The following is a 17677-nucleotide window of genomic DNA, read 5'->3' on the forward strand; positions in this document are numbered from 1 at the left end:
AGTACGCCCAACGTACTCATTTGCCACAATTTTCTTTTAAGGGGGTAAACTTGAAAACTTGGAAAAGAAGAAGGGTTTCAGAGAGGCAACTGAATTTTGAGATGTTACAGACTGCATGGTGTTCCCATATCCATTATATCTGATAGAGATAGCAGATTCACTTCAAGATTCTGGCAGTCGCTATAAAGTTCCCTAGGAATTAGGCTGGACTTGAGTACAACCTACCATCCGCAAACCGTTGGAAAAAGTGAGATGACTATTCAAAATTTGTAAGATATGTTGATAGCCTGTGTGACTGACCTTGGAAGGGCATGGGATACTCATTTACCCCCTTGTCGAGTTTCCTACAACAAAAGTTATCATACGAGCCTAAAGACTGCTCCATTTGAAGCCCTCTATGGCCGTAAGTGCAGATCCCCTATGTGATAGGTTGAGGTGGGCAACACACAGTTAGTTAAAGGAAACATTCCTGATAGCACTCTCACAGGTCTAGAGATCATACGGGAAACGACAGAGAAGATTCGTTCAGGTTCGTGAACGATTGAAAGCCTCTAGAGACCGACAGAAAAACTACGCAGACAAGAGAAGGAAACCTTTTGAATCCCAGGTTGGTGATAGAGTTCTTTTGAAGATCTCACCCTAGAAGGGCTTAATACACTTCAGAAAGCATGGAAAGCTAAATCCAAGATACCTAGGACCTTTCGAGATTATCGCTAGAATTGACCCTATAGCCTATAAACTTAAACTACCTCACGTACTTAGTAACGTACACCCTACTTTCCACGTATCTAACTTGAAAAAGTGTCTGTCCAACGTAACTCTTGTAATCCCACTCGACGATATTGAGATCAACTAGAGCCTCAACTTTGTGGAAGAAATCATTGAAATCATGGATGGGGAAATAAAACGAACAAAGCAAAGGCGCATACCCATGGTGAAGGTCTGCTGGAATGCCAAGCGAGGACCTGATTACACCTGGGAGTGCGAAGATTAGATGAAACAAAACACTGCATCTCTTTCCCTAGTTCGTAAATACTTATCTTAGAATTAATTTTGGGACGAAATTCCCTCTAACGAGGGGATGATGTGACAACCTGATATTTCAAGTCAATGTAATGACCTAAAAGTCAAGTATTGTAACCTATTTTTGAAATAATAAGAATAACATCAAAAAGTGAAGTGTTCAAAAATCTCAATTGGGATATATAAAGTGATAGATAACGTAACAAGGTTTTCAGAAATATAAAGAACGCTAAAATCCGAGTTATAACGAAGAAGTTATGACCAATCGAAGATCTGCAACAAAATCGGTAAAACATTGTTAAACATAAAATGTGAAATTTCAATAAAATACTCCTTAGCCTTAGGTATCTAAATGAAAGTCGTAGATATCATTAAACTTTAAATGTATATAAAAAGAACGTCCAAATCTAACTTCGTATGAGGAAGTTATGATTTTTCTAAGTTTCAGATATAGTAGTAGACAGCTAAAAACTCGAAATGGAGATCGAGCGACTTTTAGCTGGCACAACCTAAAAGAGAATCGAAGATCTCGACAATAGTAGTACAATGGTAAAAAGACAGACGAGAACAGACATTGGATGAAGAAGTTATGGATTTTTAAGGGAGTTTTCCAGTCCCAGCCTGTTAAAAATTATAATATTAAAAATAAAGTCAAAATTAGCCAACTGAGTCTAAACGAGAGTTGTAGAGCATAATCTCACCTATGCGTGGATATAAAGAACTTCAAAAATGGAACTCGTATGCGAGAGTTATGAGTTTATGAAGTTCGGGACACAAAATTCAAAATATGTAGAGTTCACATCGTGGGTATAGTGTTCACGACGTGAACAATATGATTCACCCTTCTAGAGCAAGTAGATGGATGACGCATGGCATGAGCTCTTCAGGACCAGACTCACGACGTGAGTAATGCATACTCACGATGTGAGAGTCGAAAATTCACCCTATATATAGAAATTGAGGCCTTCTGGATTTGGTTGCTCATTTTCATCCTCTCTCCTATACTTTCTCGCTTTTAAGCACCTCTAAACCACTCCGAAGCTCAGGTAACACCTCTAACACACGACTCAAGTCCCGATGCCCTGAAGTTCCCGAGACAAACTTCTTTCCAGTCGAAGTGTTGTCCACACGAAGCCCGGTTCTTTACAAGAAACTCGGGGTGACATCAAGAAAGCACGTTCCTAGAAACGAAACATTGTCCAAATCACTAGTTATCAAGTGATTTCATACCCCTAAACTTATCTTTTAATGATTTTAAATGCTTTTACGGGGGGGGGGGGGGGGGGATACAAGTAGAAAACATTATAGTTATATAATCAATCACATGTGATTTATAACTATCAAACCAAGGATGTTATTTTTATACTTCATGTTGTGTTATCAAACAAGCTGTTTTAAATCACTTTATAAACTAACATCAGGTCATCAAAATTTAGTCAAATAGTTAAACTCTTTAAATGTTATAATAAAATCTTTTAAACCTTATAATTGCCAAATCATGTTTATATACGTATAAATATATAAATAAGATTTGAACGGCTGAGGACTAATGAATTACCTTAATTCCTTTTTCTTGTTTGGATGTGGGATTAAGGTGGTGTTATTTGTTCGAAGGTCATTTCCTTCTTATATATATATATATATATATATATATATATATATATATATATATATATATATATATATATATATTATACCTATATGAACATAAAAGGTTACTTCATTCGGTATCATTACCTTTGTATCACGTAGAACAAAGGTGTTCACCCATGAGAAATAATACTAATAAGATAGAACATATAAATTATATTAAGTATAATTTATGAGTCAATCCATGCTTTTATCGTAAACACATATAAATAAAGACTTGTATTTTTATTTACTAAAAGGTTTTTCACTGTATTACTCGTGAACTCGTTGTTAGCATTACATTTTGTGAAACAATGGCTTTGCGTAGTACCCAACGAAAGTCCATACTTATAACTAGAGTCTCTTAGAGGGAGAGCGTGATACTTGTGTATAGATCTATACGGGACTGGCGATTACACACCCTGACTGTTAGCTACAGTCCTTGGGGTCACAAATGTCAACATTGGTACTGACGTCTAGTATGGTTATAAGAACTCGCATGATAAGACAATGACTCATGCACGTAGTAATATGCTTCTCAAATTAACTTAAGGAGTAGAATCTTTACGGTTATTTTTTATATATAACTCGTTTGTATTAAGTAATCCTAATAAGGCACTATTAACACGTTCAAAATCTAGAGTGAGCACCTGTTCAACTAGTTTTATTTGATAATAATACTTTAAGTTGTTCAAGCTAAGTATGACATATTTACTTACACTTCTCGGTCTCAGTTCATATTATTAGTGAGCGATTTACAAATTCACTTTCTGGAAATAAATAAGGTTATGTATTCAAAGCTTAATTCTTTAAGTAAAAGAACATATACAATTTTTCTCTTAAGGTTCTAAGACTACATTCCATTCAACTAATAAGAAAATATAGGATTTTATGGAGAAACACCGTAACACTTTCAAAGAATAAAGAATGTACCCTTTTTAACACAAAAATGCTTATGAAGTTACCAACTTAAATGTTGATACACTTTCAAAATCGCTTGTATTCTCAAGATAAACAGTTGACAGGTACATGCGCAGATTCAGTGAAGACGGAGCATTGGAGCGTTAAGTCTTTGTTTTGTTATTTACTTTTGGAGTCTATCATGTGTAATTTGAATACAATGTAAACACTTATATATTAATGCAATGGATGTTGTTGCTTGTTTTACTATTTTACATTTTTTGTGATACTGTATATGACGTCCTTTGCCCCCGAACGTTTCCGAAATTCTGGTTTGGAGGTGTGATAGGGTGGCTCCCGATATCAAATCGATTCGGATCTCGACCTGGCGCTCGGGAGGTATTCCAGGCAATTCCTCAGGAAATACATCGGGAAATTCACGTACTTCAGGAATATTGTTAATGTCTCTCCCCTCCTTTGTTTTATCCACGACATGAGCGAGAAAGGCGTGATTCTTTTTATGCAAGCACTTTTGTGCTTGGATGCAAGAAATGATTCGGAGGTTTGAGCCAGTTTTATCGCCATAAACTATTAGAGTTTCATTCTTGGGTAGGTGAAGACGAACGGCCTTCTCGTGACACATAATTTCAGCATGGTGGGGGCTTAACCAATCCATGCCAACAATCACATCAAAGCTCCTAATATTAACAGGCATCAAACTGATTGGGAAGGAGTGATTTTTTAACGTTAGTGTACACCCTACGTAGATATCGTTGGTTGATTCTGTTTTACCGTTGGCCATTTTGACTGTATTAGTTTCGTCCAATTTGTAAGGATTTTGATTGAGTAGGTGTTCCAATTTGTGACTTACGAAGCTTCGCTCAGCACCACTTTCAAATGAAATGTACACATAAGAGTTGTTGAGGGGAAACGTATCAGTCACCACTGTTGGATCTTGCACTGCCTCTCCTTGACCCATGGTTAAAACTCTTCATGCGTTCTGATTGTTGTTCTTGGAACAATTACGTTTAAAATGGTCGATTTTCCCACACTCGTAATAGCATGGCTGGCTCCGACATTGTTATCATTTGGCTGCTTGTTTTGTTGTGGGGGCATCTTGCAATAACGAACAATATGTCCTTTTCGATTGCATTTGGTGCATTGGAAATCCTTGAATGCCCCATAGTGGTGATAGTTACACTTGGGATTGGATCCTGCGTATGGATTTTTTGGTTCGGTTGTGGTTGACACTGGAGCGGTTGGGGCTGGTGCGGCTGGAGCAGTAGTCGAATGGACCGCTACTGTTTGTGGTTTCTTACCTGAATTTTGTCATCCTTTTCGCTTGTTCCCCCGGTTCTTCTTGCTTCCTCTTTCTTGTTTGCTCTCTCCCTCGGTTATTTTGGTACTCTTCTTATCATTGTGATCATAAAGTTTCTTGGCCAGGCACTTTGCACTGTCGTAGGTCTCGGGTTTTGAGGAAATCACGTTGCCCTGAATGGGAGGTGTTAATCCCCAGATGAATCGTTCGATTTTCTTTCCCTTGGATGTAATCATACCAGGACACAACAATGCAAGTTCGTTAAACCTTGAGATATACGCCTCAATGTCCAAGTTCTGCACCGTAAGGTTCCACAGTTCTTGTTCGAGTTTTTGCACTTCCCCTCGGGGACAGTACTCAACGACTAGCATTTCTTTGAGTTCTTCCCCGACATGGCGTTTGCAACGGGGAGTGTCATGGCCTCAATGTGACCGTTTCACCATGACAATGCCTGATCGATGAAGGTTCAGGCCGCGAACTTGACTTTACTCCCTTCAGGACATTCGCATATCTCGAAGACCGACTCTACCTTCTCGATCCTTCGTTTCAAAGCTATAGCTCCTCCAGTCCCATCGAAAGTGCGGGGTCTTGCATTGGAAAAGTCCTAGTAGGTACATGCCCTTGATTCATCCCTTGATGGGAGCTTCCCTTCCCTTGACCATTACCACCATTATTTCCGTTTTGAATGTGGGCTAACACTTCTGTTACTGTTGCCGAAATTGCCGCTTGAAAGGCCGCGGAGTTCATCTCCGACGGGGGCGGCGGTGGTGGTGCTGTGCTATTGTTCTTTCGGATTGGTCTCCTCGGCATCTTTCTATCATGGATCAGAAGGACAATGAGTAACCAATGTATTTTGTTTCACGATTTCTTGATCATAGAATAGTATTGGTGGTCTGGTTGTATATGAATAAGTGTGTGCATAAATTCAACAGGTAAAAATAGTGATAGAGCACATAAGAGGTAACGCATCATTAGAATATATATATATATATATATATATATATATATATATATATATATGTTTTTCATTGATAATAATCTTTTTAGTACATGGAAAATTACCTCCATAAGGAATACAATGCTTGTAGTGAAATAGAATCTAGCAAAGTCACGACTCCATGAGTAGTGAGATCACTTAATCACGTCATCGGTAATACATAGGAAAGTGCACAAAGGAAAATCGATATGGTAGCAAATAAACAGGTACTAATCACGACGAGTAGGGCATGGTGGTGTTGACGATGAAGTAGACACGCCTTGGAGCTCGACTAACCTGCATTCAGTGATCCGTACATGCTCCTCCAGAGCGGCGTGTCGCTCTTAGTATTCTCTGACCTCCGGTCGTGTAGTGGCAAGTGTTGAATTAATGTCTAAGTCCATAACTATATTTGGTATGTACTTGACCCGACCCGACATGGTCCATTTGGGTTGCACTTCACCAACACAATTTATATGGATAGTCTTTTGAGAATAGTATATTTATGATTTATATTAATATATTATAAGTTCTAATATATTAATATGGAATCATATTATTTAATTAGTATTGATCAAGAATTAATTTAGAATTAGTTAAGTGATCAAAAGCAACTAATTAATATGGACTCTTATATATATATATATATATATATATATATATATATATATATATATATATGGAATGGGCCAAGTTCATTTAGGTTGGGCTAAGCTATCACAAATAGTCCATGGAGTTTTAACCTATGTATCCTATGAAATGAAAAGTCATGGGTATTAGGGTTTACATGGATGTAACCCTAATCCTCCATGCTATATAAAGAGGCATTTGGCACAAGAAATGGCACAAGTGTGTGAGGACATAAGAGTGTGCCAATTTTAGTGTGCATGCATATTCTCTCAAGTTCTGCCAAGGTGTTTTGGTGATTTGTGATTCCACTTGAGGCTTCCACACTATTGGGGCTAAGCTCTCAAAGTTTGAAGACATCAAGCTACATCAAAAAGTATGTCATCTAACTAGAACTTTGTAGTATAGGTGCTTCATAATATGCTAGTTAGGATGAAACCTTGGAATATTTAATATTTGCATGTATAATAGAGAAAACATAGATCCAAGGTTTATAGGGTTGCATGTACTGTGACATCCCCAAAATCACGGCCAGAAAAGACCGATTTTGTTTATGCTTTATAAAAATCAGAGTTCTTCTTTTTAAAAAAATGTTGTGGAATTTGTTCCCAGAAAAACACGATAAATACATTATTAAAACATTTTCGAAGAAACGTATTTTATTCATCTTAAAACGTTTGGGATGTCATCGTTAATACAGAAACATAAGCATAAACAGAACTTACATTTGTTTACACTAGTGATCTACATCTCTTTAAATCTCTCAGTGTAATGTGACTTCATATCAACACCTGTGATATAAATAAACTGAGTGGGTCAGGTTGGGAAACCGGGTGAGTACATAGGGCTTTCAACCCATAATAATACAATTATTATGTTAAACAATCAAACAATCAACCCAATTACCCATCCCCATTATCTTCTTTACTCTTAAGGATTTAACCTAAGAGTCATCTATCCTGCATTTGTTTATTCCGAAGTCCCTTACTTCCAGGGTTATAGGACTGGCACTAAGTCCATAGCTGCCAATGTTCGTTTGTAAAGCACTAATTCCATAGCTGCTATAGTCTACTCATCGGGTACTAAATCCATAGCTACCAGTGTTCATCTAATAGGTACTAAGTCCATAACTACCAATTCCTAACAGGTACTAAATCCATAGCTACCAGCGTCCAACTAATAGGTACTAAGTCCATAGCTACCAATTCCTAATAGGTACTAAATCCATAGCTACCAACGTCTAACAGGTACTAAGTCCATAGCTACCGGTGTTTGTCCAATAGGCACTAAGTCTATAGCTGCCAACGTATACTCTCATCATCTTATATCTCTCATCATTCATCTACCCATGTCATACCCAACATATTCGTATAAAATACGTATACAGTTTAAATCATTTAAAACATGTATAAAACGTTCATCCAACATAGACAACAAGTATTCAGATAATATGCACACATAGCACATAGTTTATATAAAATACTTCATATCTATGTGTAAGATGAAAGGGACTATGCACTCACCTGAAAGGTGATGACTCAGCACTCAGACAGCGCTTCAATACTCTCAAAACGATTTTCCTTCGATAAAACCTAGTACCAATACCACTAGGGTTTAGTCTAACGATAACCGCGACAAATTAATTAGTCTGACTATTATTAAGTGTTAATAACACTCAATATAACTCATAATAATAGCCCAAATAATTATTTTAAGGACCTAATAACATTCCTATAATTATTTGAAAGCTATATTAAAAATTACGTAAGCGTAGCACACTTACAATGAATTTTATCGAAAACCGGAACTTAATTGGAGCAGCGTTTCGAAACCGAAAGGCTCTTTTTCTTGGGACTTTGGGAGCCTCGGGGCTTCCCTCGGGAGCTATGGGGTTTAACTAGGGATTAGGGGGGTTAGAAACCCTAGAGAGAGAAAGAAATCTAGAGAGAGAAGGAAAATTGTGTGAAAAATGCGGAGAACCTCGCTGCTTTGTATACCCTGCAAGGCCTCGGACTATGCTGGGCGTAATCCTTGGCTACGCGGGGCGTAACTTCGGATAAGAATGCCAGCTTCGCACCAGCTGGCTCACACCCCTTCTCGAAACCGGACAAGATCAAGTACGCTGGGCGTACCCAGCTTCGGACACGGGGCGTAAGCGAGACTTCGTGGCGATCATCGGATGCGAGGCGTGATCAGCAAGCAACGGTCATGATTTTGCCACGTCATCAATAGAGCAACAGGCTTCGCAAATTTGACTACAAACTTTAAAAATTCGTAACTTTCGCATACGAGCTCAGTTTTCGACGTTCTTTATATCCACGTGAAGGCGGGAACGTACTCTACAACCTTCGTTTAGACTCCGTCGGCTAATTTTGGCTCGATTTTAAATTTTATATTATTAACAGGTCGGGACAAGATTGGTCCGTTAAATTCTCATAACTTCTTCATCCGATGTCCGTTTTCGCCCATATTTTTCTCGTTATGCTACTCTTAACAAGATCTTCGATTTCTGTTTAGGTCATGTCGGCCAAAAACCGCTCGATCACTACTACTCCGAAACTTCGAAAAATCATAACTTCTTCATACGAAGTCAGATTTGGGCGTTCTTTTTTATCGATGTTCTTAATTTAAGATATTCTACGACTTCCATTTAGAGCACTAAGGCTAAATCTCGCTCTATCGTAAATTCACTATTTACGCTTCCCGGTGCCGTGCCGGTTCCGTCGCGAAACTTCGACGGGTCATAACTTCTTCGTTATAACTCGGATTTCGGCGTTCTTTATATGTACGGAAACCTTGTGACATATTATACAACTTGGTTAAGATTATTTATTCTAAATAATCTTTTGTCGAAAAGTCATTTTCGACCCCTATTGCCTCTAATTTGACTAGCCCGGATCTGCGGGCGTTACATGTACAACATAGGAGTGTTTGAATGCTCATAACCCAATAGTGGTATCAGAGACATGGGTTGTTTTTTGGTATATTGATGTACATGTTTTATTTTCAAAGTTGAAGAAAAAGGAAAAAAAAACATGACGCTTGTCAAATTTTAAGATAATTACTTGTTTTTGTGAAAAACTAATTATTAGTAATATTTGAATCATTTGCTATATGAATTGAATTAGGTCAAATTTAGTAAAAGATAAAATGATATGATTATTTTATTAGTTTTAAAAGTTTGATCTAAAGAGTTTTTTTTGAAAGCTCCATAAGTTATGGATATTAAAAGGTTTTAAAAAAAATTGATTCAAAGTTTTTTATGGAGTTACAAAACATGGTATTAATGTTTTAAAGAATTTCATAACTTGTTCTTAAGTTATGGAACATGAAAAGTTTCATCATAAAACTAACATTAAACTCCATAAGTTATGGAATCCAAAAGTTTTCAAGGGTTACAAAACTTGCCCTCAAGTTTTGGAATTTGGAAAAAGTTTTTATGAAAAAAAAGAATTGAATTCTAAAACTCTTGGGTTCATAACTTAAACAATTAATTAAATGGTTTTAATTTTGAATTTAATAATTGGAATTATGATGTTTTTATTGAATAATTCAATTAACTCTTATGGACTTTATTAATAGATAATTAATGTGTTTAATTAAAAGAGAATTAATAATTCCATAATGACATGGTTTAAGTTTAATTAAATTAAGAGTATAGTTTAATTAATAGATTAAACCACCAAGTATTTTAAATGTCTAAAATACACCCTTATACTATTATAATATTAAAATTTTAATATATTATATGTATAAGAGCAAGTTGTCTTACCATTAGTAGGCCTCATTCACAAAGCCGGTCTATAAGGGGGTATAAGGTTACTGCCTATAAAATGGCAGTTTAATGGGTGTCCACTCTCACCCACCGCTTCCTTGACCGGTGGAGGGTCGTTAGCCAAACAGGTTGGACATGGACCATAACTTTCCTTTCATTATAAGTATAATGATAAATACTAAGTAACTAAACCTTTTATAGATACCCAATCTTAGTTACTTAGCAAAAAACGTGAATAAGGTGCTAATCCATGAAATTACACTTTGCACTTTGTTTAAGTCGGTTAGTGGAGCGTGTGTGGTTAACCGACACACTAACCTGGACTTAACAAGGTAGGCAATGGGTAACTTAATGTTTATCATAGTATCGTTGGAGCGTGTGTGGTTAACCGGCACATCGATTGAGAAGTAAATATTAAGGGTACCAAGTATATTTGCATGGTTACTTCACACCTTGTTTTGTGATCCTCGGCATCCCATTCATAAAACATGAAGGGCAAACTCGAGATTGAAACATGCCATTGAAAAGTTCAATGAATCTCAAAAGAATCTAGGAGTTTCAAAACCAATTAAAACCTAATAATACATTTCGTTTATCTTGGTGGAAATTGGTGAGCCGTCATTCACCTACCTTCAAATATTCTATAGCTTGGATTACGGCATCCCTCTTACAAGTTATAAAATAGTTTGTTGGGTCCTAGCCTTAATATTTCATTTTGGGTGTTATATTAAGGACTTAAATCAACTTTAGTTGAATTTCTCCCATTGTTGATGTCTGGATTAGAAAACAATGATCTTCCTAAACCAAGCTTTCCTAATGGATATGACTTCCCGAGTTTGGCTCATGGAAATCATACTTCTCTTCCTCCACCTCCTCCAATTATTCTCCCTGACCCACAAGCTCAAAGACTTGAAGAGTTCAAGATCACTCAATCCCTATCCACAATGCAAGATAAAGGTGGAAGTCCTATGTGCACTCATGTCTTAGGACTAAAGTCACACATTGATAGGGTTAGAATGTTGGGTGTCATTATCCTAAGGAAGTTGGCTATTAACTAGGTCTTTCAGTCACTTCCTGAGTCATATAGAAAGACTACTATGTGACAGGTCACAACATGACCCTAATGGATCTTTCTTAGTTGCTTATTGCTGTTGAATCATAAATGATTTGGTGCAATAGTCAAGAAAATATGGATGGAAGGTCTATTTCTCAAACTTCCATGGACATGGACAATGGTAACATTGGAAGTCTAGAAAAGCTTTCTCTTCCCAATGGAAAGGGATCAGCCTTGGTCAACCCGGTTGACCAGAAGGTAAAGAGAAAGTCTAAGTCTGGATAGCCTTTTGTACCATTCCCCAAGAGTCTATATGTTTTCATTGTGAAGAAAAGGGGAATTGGAAACGAAGCTACCCAAGCTACCTGAAAGAAAGAAGAATCAAAAATTTTGAATTTGCTTTAGGTAAGTCCACTATCTAACTCTGTTAAGTTCCCAATTGATGATCCTTAATACATAATGTGACTCGGTTGAATTTTGATATTTAGCAGGATCAAGCAAACGGAAGGAATCTTAAATAAAAGAGTATGCTGAATCTGATCGTGAAAATGGATTTCAATCGCTTGGTTGAAGATTGGATTCTTGAGCTACTTTTAGGAGTTATGATAAATTGCTAGGAAACATGTAATAACATAGTTTTCATTTCAAGTTGCATTATAAGGAAAAGGTTTTCCGTATTTTTATAAATAAATAAAAGTTTTACTTTATATCTCCTTACAATGGCATTTATGAAAACTTGATGTTTGTATGTTTCTAGCAATATTGGAAATATGAATTTGATTCTTTCGTTTGTGGTAGTGTCTAAATTTACCAAATAAAGAAAGATTCTCATCACCCAAGTTTCAATTGGACCGAAACTTGGAATCATACAAGTTGTATAGTATGATGTATGAGAAGTTTCATTTTGGAAAATTAAGACTAGTTCCTTGTTCACATGTATATGTGACTCAAGAGAAGGACTAAGGGATCAAGTACAAATTCTTGTGTACTAGCCAAAGTTCACCACAAAAGATGGATAGGACTATTCGTCATGATTTACTAAGGTTTAGTAAATATGATTATACTTACAAGCTTAATTATATAATCTGCGACATTGGAAAAGTTCCAAATGTATGGCAGAGCGAATAAGAAGAATCAAATTAGGAAAAAGGATAAAAGTTTCTCAAATCTAAAAAGATGGGAGAGTACTTTAGTATCATGTATATATGATCATCTTAATGATTAAGAGACCTTATCACAATTCATCCTCTATGTGCATTCTGATAGCTAAGAAGAGGAGTCGTGAATTGTTGAAGTGGTTAAATTAAGAAGATGAGTCATACTTCGTTCCAAAACAAATCTTAAAGTCATACTCCAAGATTATAACTTGAGTGATATATCTTAAAGAAGGTTTATAGCACTTATTAAATGTAAGAGTAAAAGTTTTCTACTCTTTTACATTTGAAATTGGTAAGTTGTGATGTTATGGATAAAACAAAGACCAACTAAGGCCAATTGTGTGCAGTGTTAGTCTTGATTAGAATCCACACTATTTCCTTGAATATTTGGCAAGCAAGTCTTATAGGTCAAGAAAACAGTGGGAGTCTAACAGATCCTGATATAGTTTCAAGAACTAATCAAGAATAAAACCTGTATTTCATTACTAGCACACAACTAGAGGTTTATAACCTATTGTGTTGACATTTCTGTGCCCATTCCAGTTAAGTTGGCTAGAACATTTGAGTTCTACATGTTCTCAATTGTTTTCATAACTACTTGGAAGCAATGGCAGGCCCTTGTGCTGCCAGGTAGCAAGAGGTTAAGATTGCACAAGTTCAATCCATATGAGTTAGGATTTGTCACTAACCTAGTCTTGTGATTATGGTTTTGACAAATTCATGTGGATAAGAACACATACACCATAAAATCTAAGGGTTATAAGGTTTCTCTCCAAGTCATGAAAATGATGGTGAGGAAACACTTCCACAAAGTAGATTTTAAGTAAGATAGCAATTGTAATCTTTACATTCTCAAAGTCGTTAGTGGACCGTGCATGGTTATCCGGCACACTAACATGGACTTATGAGAAATGGCAAAAGTCTAAACAAATTAGACTATGATTACAACATCCCTTTTCATAGTTCTGAAATTGTTTAGACACACCTGTGAGTTATTTAAAATAAGGTGTATGAGTTTGATAAAGTCTTATCAAAGCAATCTAGTATTAGAAATCTGAACTTTGGTAAGAATGTCAATAAAGTATTGACTTCTAGAGGTCCAACTGTTTTCTGGATACATGTCAAAGCTAGTGGGAGCATAAGTGTTATGCTAATAATCATCATGTTAGTGGGAGCATGATAATTATGATAAGTATTGCAAGTTAGCAATGTTAATTATAGAAAACAAAAGTTTCAATTCGTGAGGTTGCAGGGGTTGAAAAAGTTGTTTTGCTGTAATTAAGGGAGAGGAAATTATACTTCATGTCAACTCTAAAAGGCTTAGAGTAAGATTTTAAGCTTAGATTGAGATTTTAATCATCCTTAGTGAAGAATATATATATGAATTTCATGTTGGATTGGTTCAACTTAAGAAAATTCTATATATTGCGTTCTCAAAATTCGATTATGATTACGACATCCATTTTCATAGTCAAAATTTGAGAATATGGCAAATAAAAATACTGTAGCAAAAGATTGGTCTACAATCATGTCTTTATGTGAGATATCATGAATCGTGTCCCATTTGCTTTGGGTACAAGATCGATTACATGTACTATAATATTTATCCTTTCTAAATTTTCCAAATGCCTTGGGGCATAAAGGAGGGAAAAGGTTTAGAATTGGATACGACTAAAGTGATTAAGCAATTGTCGAGGACAATATAAGGTTTTACTAAAGATTGGTTGCTCAAGGACAGTTAGAAGTATAATGTTAATATTGGAAGGACCACATTGACATAGTCTGAAAAGAGGCAACTCTTTTTCAGAAGTGGTAGTCAAAATGGGAATATGGAGTTATCTCCATAGGTGGAATTTATTTGTGTTAGAAACATTAATGCAATATGAGACTTTGTTTCATGGAGTTAATCTCCATTAGAATACTCTGTAATGTCTGTTGACAAGTCGTTGTGACTTTGTGCATGATCATTACAAGAGATTCGGTGCATAGAAGTTTAAAATCTAAACATATTTCGATAAATGACAAGAATTTGGAAATTCTTAAAATTTTCGATAACGATTTGGGAGTGTGAAAAGAGAATCATTAAAATTATGTTCAATCGGTCTAGTTCACAAAGTAAGGATCATAGACAAACATAGAGTGCATACTCAATAATAGTTTTAGACTTATCTAAGTAGGAGACTGTTGGATTAATGTCTAAGTCCATAACTATATTTGGTATGTACTTGACCTGACCCGGCATGGTCCATTTGGGTTGCACTTCACCGACACAATTTATATGGATAGTTTTTTGAGAATAGTATATTTATGATTTATATTAATATATTATAAGTTCTAATATATTAATATGGAATCATATTATTTAATTAGTATTGATCAAGAATTAATTTAGAATTAATTAAGTGATCAAAAGGAACTAATTAATATGGACTCTTATATATATATATATATATATATATATATATATATATATATATATATATATATATATATATATATGGAATGGGCCAAGTTCATTTAGGTTGGGCTAAGCTATCATGGATAGTCCATGCCTATGGATCCTATGAAATGAAAGGTCATGGGTATTAGGGTTTACATGGATGTAACCCTAATCCTCCTTGCTATATAAAGAGGCCTTTGGCACATGAAATGGCACAAGTGTGTGAGAACATAAGAGTGGGCCAATTTTAGTGTGCATACATATTCTCTCAAGTTCTTCCAAGGTGTTTTGGTGATTTGTGATTCCACTTGAGGCTTCCATACTATTGGGCTAAGCTCTTAAAGTTTGAAGACATCAAGCTACATTAAAGGGTATGTCATCTAACTAGAACTTTGTAGTATAGGTGCTTCATAATATGCTAGTTAGGATGAAACCTTGGAATATTTAATATTTGCATGTATAATAGAGAAAACATAGATCCAAGGTTTATAGGGTTGCATGTACACAATAGGAGTGTTTGAATGCTCATAACCCAACAGCAAGACCTTCTACGATTCATTCCATTGGATAGAAGTCTCGCTCGAGGTCTCGCGTGCGAGCATCCGTGATCTACATGGCCACCCGCGTCTGCATTACCCGGTCGGCGGTAACTTGAGCCTGGTTACCGATGTCCCTAATACGTCTGACCATGACAGGGAGTGCGTGATCCGTTGGTCCTCCATGCCGGAGGTTGTAGTAATCTCGGTTCATCCCAAATGGTGGTTGCTGACCCTTGCATCGGCCCCATCTCTCAATAGTGTCAGCCCAAGGAGGTGTAGGGCCATTGTAGCACATCTTATGCGGCGATACCGTTGCCATGTAGGGATTGTTGATAACTTCGGACTCAGCGTCTGATTCCTCTTCCTCCTCAACCTCTTCCTTGTCATCTTCCTCGATCTCTTCATCGATGTCCTCCTCTTCAAACTCTACCAGCTCTTCGGGATCCTCCATGGGTTCCTCAGAGTCTTCTTCTGGGTCTTCCTCAATCCAACCCCCATTCCCCTGGTTGGGAAAGTATGGGTCTCCGGGAAGGTGAAAGCCTTCCATGTCTCCTGTGCAAGAATACATGAGTATGAGAGAACAGATAAAATGCCAAAATACTCCTATAGTATTTTAATTACTTTAGGTTTGGTTCCTAAAACTTTTGGGATAATGAGTTAGGAGGCTTTAGGCTTGTTGCAACACCATGACCACTCCCAAACACATGTTGGTCATATCCCAAATTGTCACACCCTAAAACCACGAACGGCGGAAACGTTCAGGGGTGGAGGACGTCAGTACAGTATCACAACAGTGTAATATAATAAACAAGCAACAACATCATCCATTGCATTATAAGTAAAGTTTTTATACATGTGTGTTCTTTCATTGTAATAAGACACCAAAAATATACAATCAAAATAAAAGACGAGACTTGACTGCTCCGTCTTCTCAAAACCTGTCCTCCGTACCTGTCTACTGGCGACCTGAGAACACAAGTTATTTTGAAAGAGAGTATCAACTTTAAAGCTGGTGAGTTCATAAGTATATAAGTGTCATTGATTTGTTTGTGAAAATCTGCTATGAATGCCATGTAAACCTTTAAGTGAAAATGTTGAGGTAAGTATGAAATCCCTAGAAAAACCCTTATTTTCTATAAGTATGAAATGTAGTCTTCTACCAAGACTCGAATGTTTTGTATGTATGAAGTGTCATCTTCTACCAAGACACGAATGTTTTGTATGAATGAAGTGTAGTCTTCTACCAAGAATCGAATGTTTTGTATGAATGAAGTGTAGTCTTCTACCAAGACTCGAATGTTTTGTATGAATGAAGTGTAGTCTTCTACCAAGACTCGAATGTTTTGTATGAATGAAGTGTAGTCTTCTACCAAGACTCGAATGTTTTGTATGAATGAAGTGTAGTCTTCTACCAAGACTCGAATGTTTTGTATGAATGAAGTGTAGTCTTCTACCAAGACTCGAATGTTTTGTATGTAAAATGATAGTTTTTCCTTTCTATTGACTAGTACTAGAGCACTTAGTCTAACTCCTCGTTTATGTGAAAGTAATCACAAAATAAAGTGAATCGGGAAAATATAATCATGTAAGTGTTATTGTCTTGGATTACCAGGACAAACACGACATCGCTGAAGCGAAAGATAGACCGTATGGAACATCCGAAGAGTGTCCCCTCATCCTCTGTAGCAGCAGCAGGATGGAAGGAGGGTTAGTCCTTGTATCGATCTCTTGATGCAGATCGTCAACCTAATGATCCTCCGAAGATTCACATCTCATCCACTGTTGCATTAGTGGACAGAGGGAGAGTTAGTCCCATCACTGACTACTAATCAAGTGACTACCTTAGACATCCGTAGACGTCATCGACCACTGGTGCTAATCAGTGAGATTCGGAATGGTAAGTCCCGCCGAAACATCCCATTGAACGGGGATAGGAAAGACAATTTACACAGTAAATACTAATAAATCATCCTCTTAGATCTAAGTTCAAGTATCCAAGGTAAGGAAATACAGGATAATGCACCTATGAAGAAGTGTCCCTGTATGGTATTCATGTAAGTGTGTTCATGTAACAGGTAAGTATATGTAAACATATTCATGTATCATATAATCCTAAGTACGTGTACTCATGTATCATGTAAGGCATTAGTATAGACTCATGAATGAACTGACTCTTGTTTGATATCTTTTGACTATCCCTATGATAGCTAACTGGAAAGTATGTGGTTGTTCAAGTAGG

The sequence above is a fragment of the Lactuca serriola genome, chromosome 6 (assembly GCF_051521515.1).
Source record: "Lactuca serriola cultivar US96UC23 chromosome 6, Lser_US96UC23_V15, whole genome shotgun sequence".
NCBI lineage: Eukaryota > Viridiplantae > Streptophyta > Magnoliopsida > Asterales > Asteraceae > Lactuca > Lactuca serriola.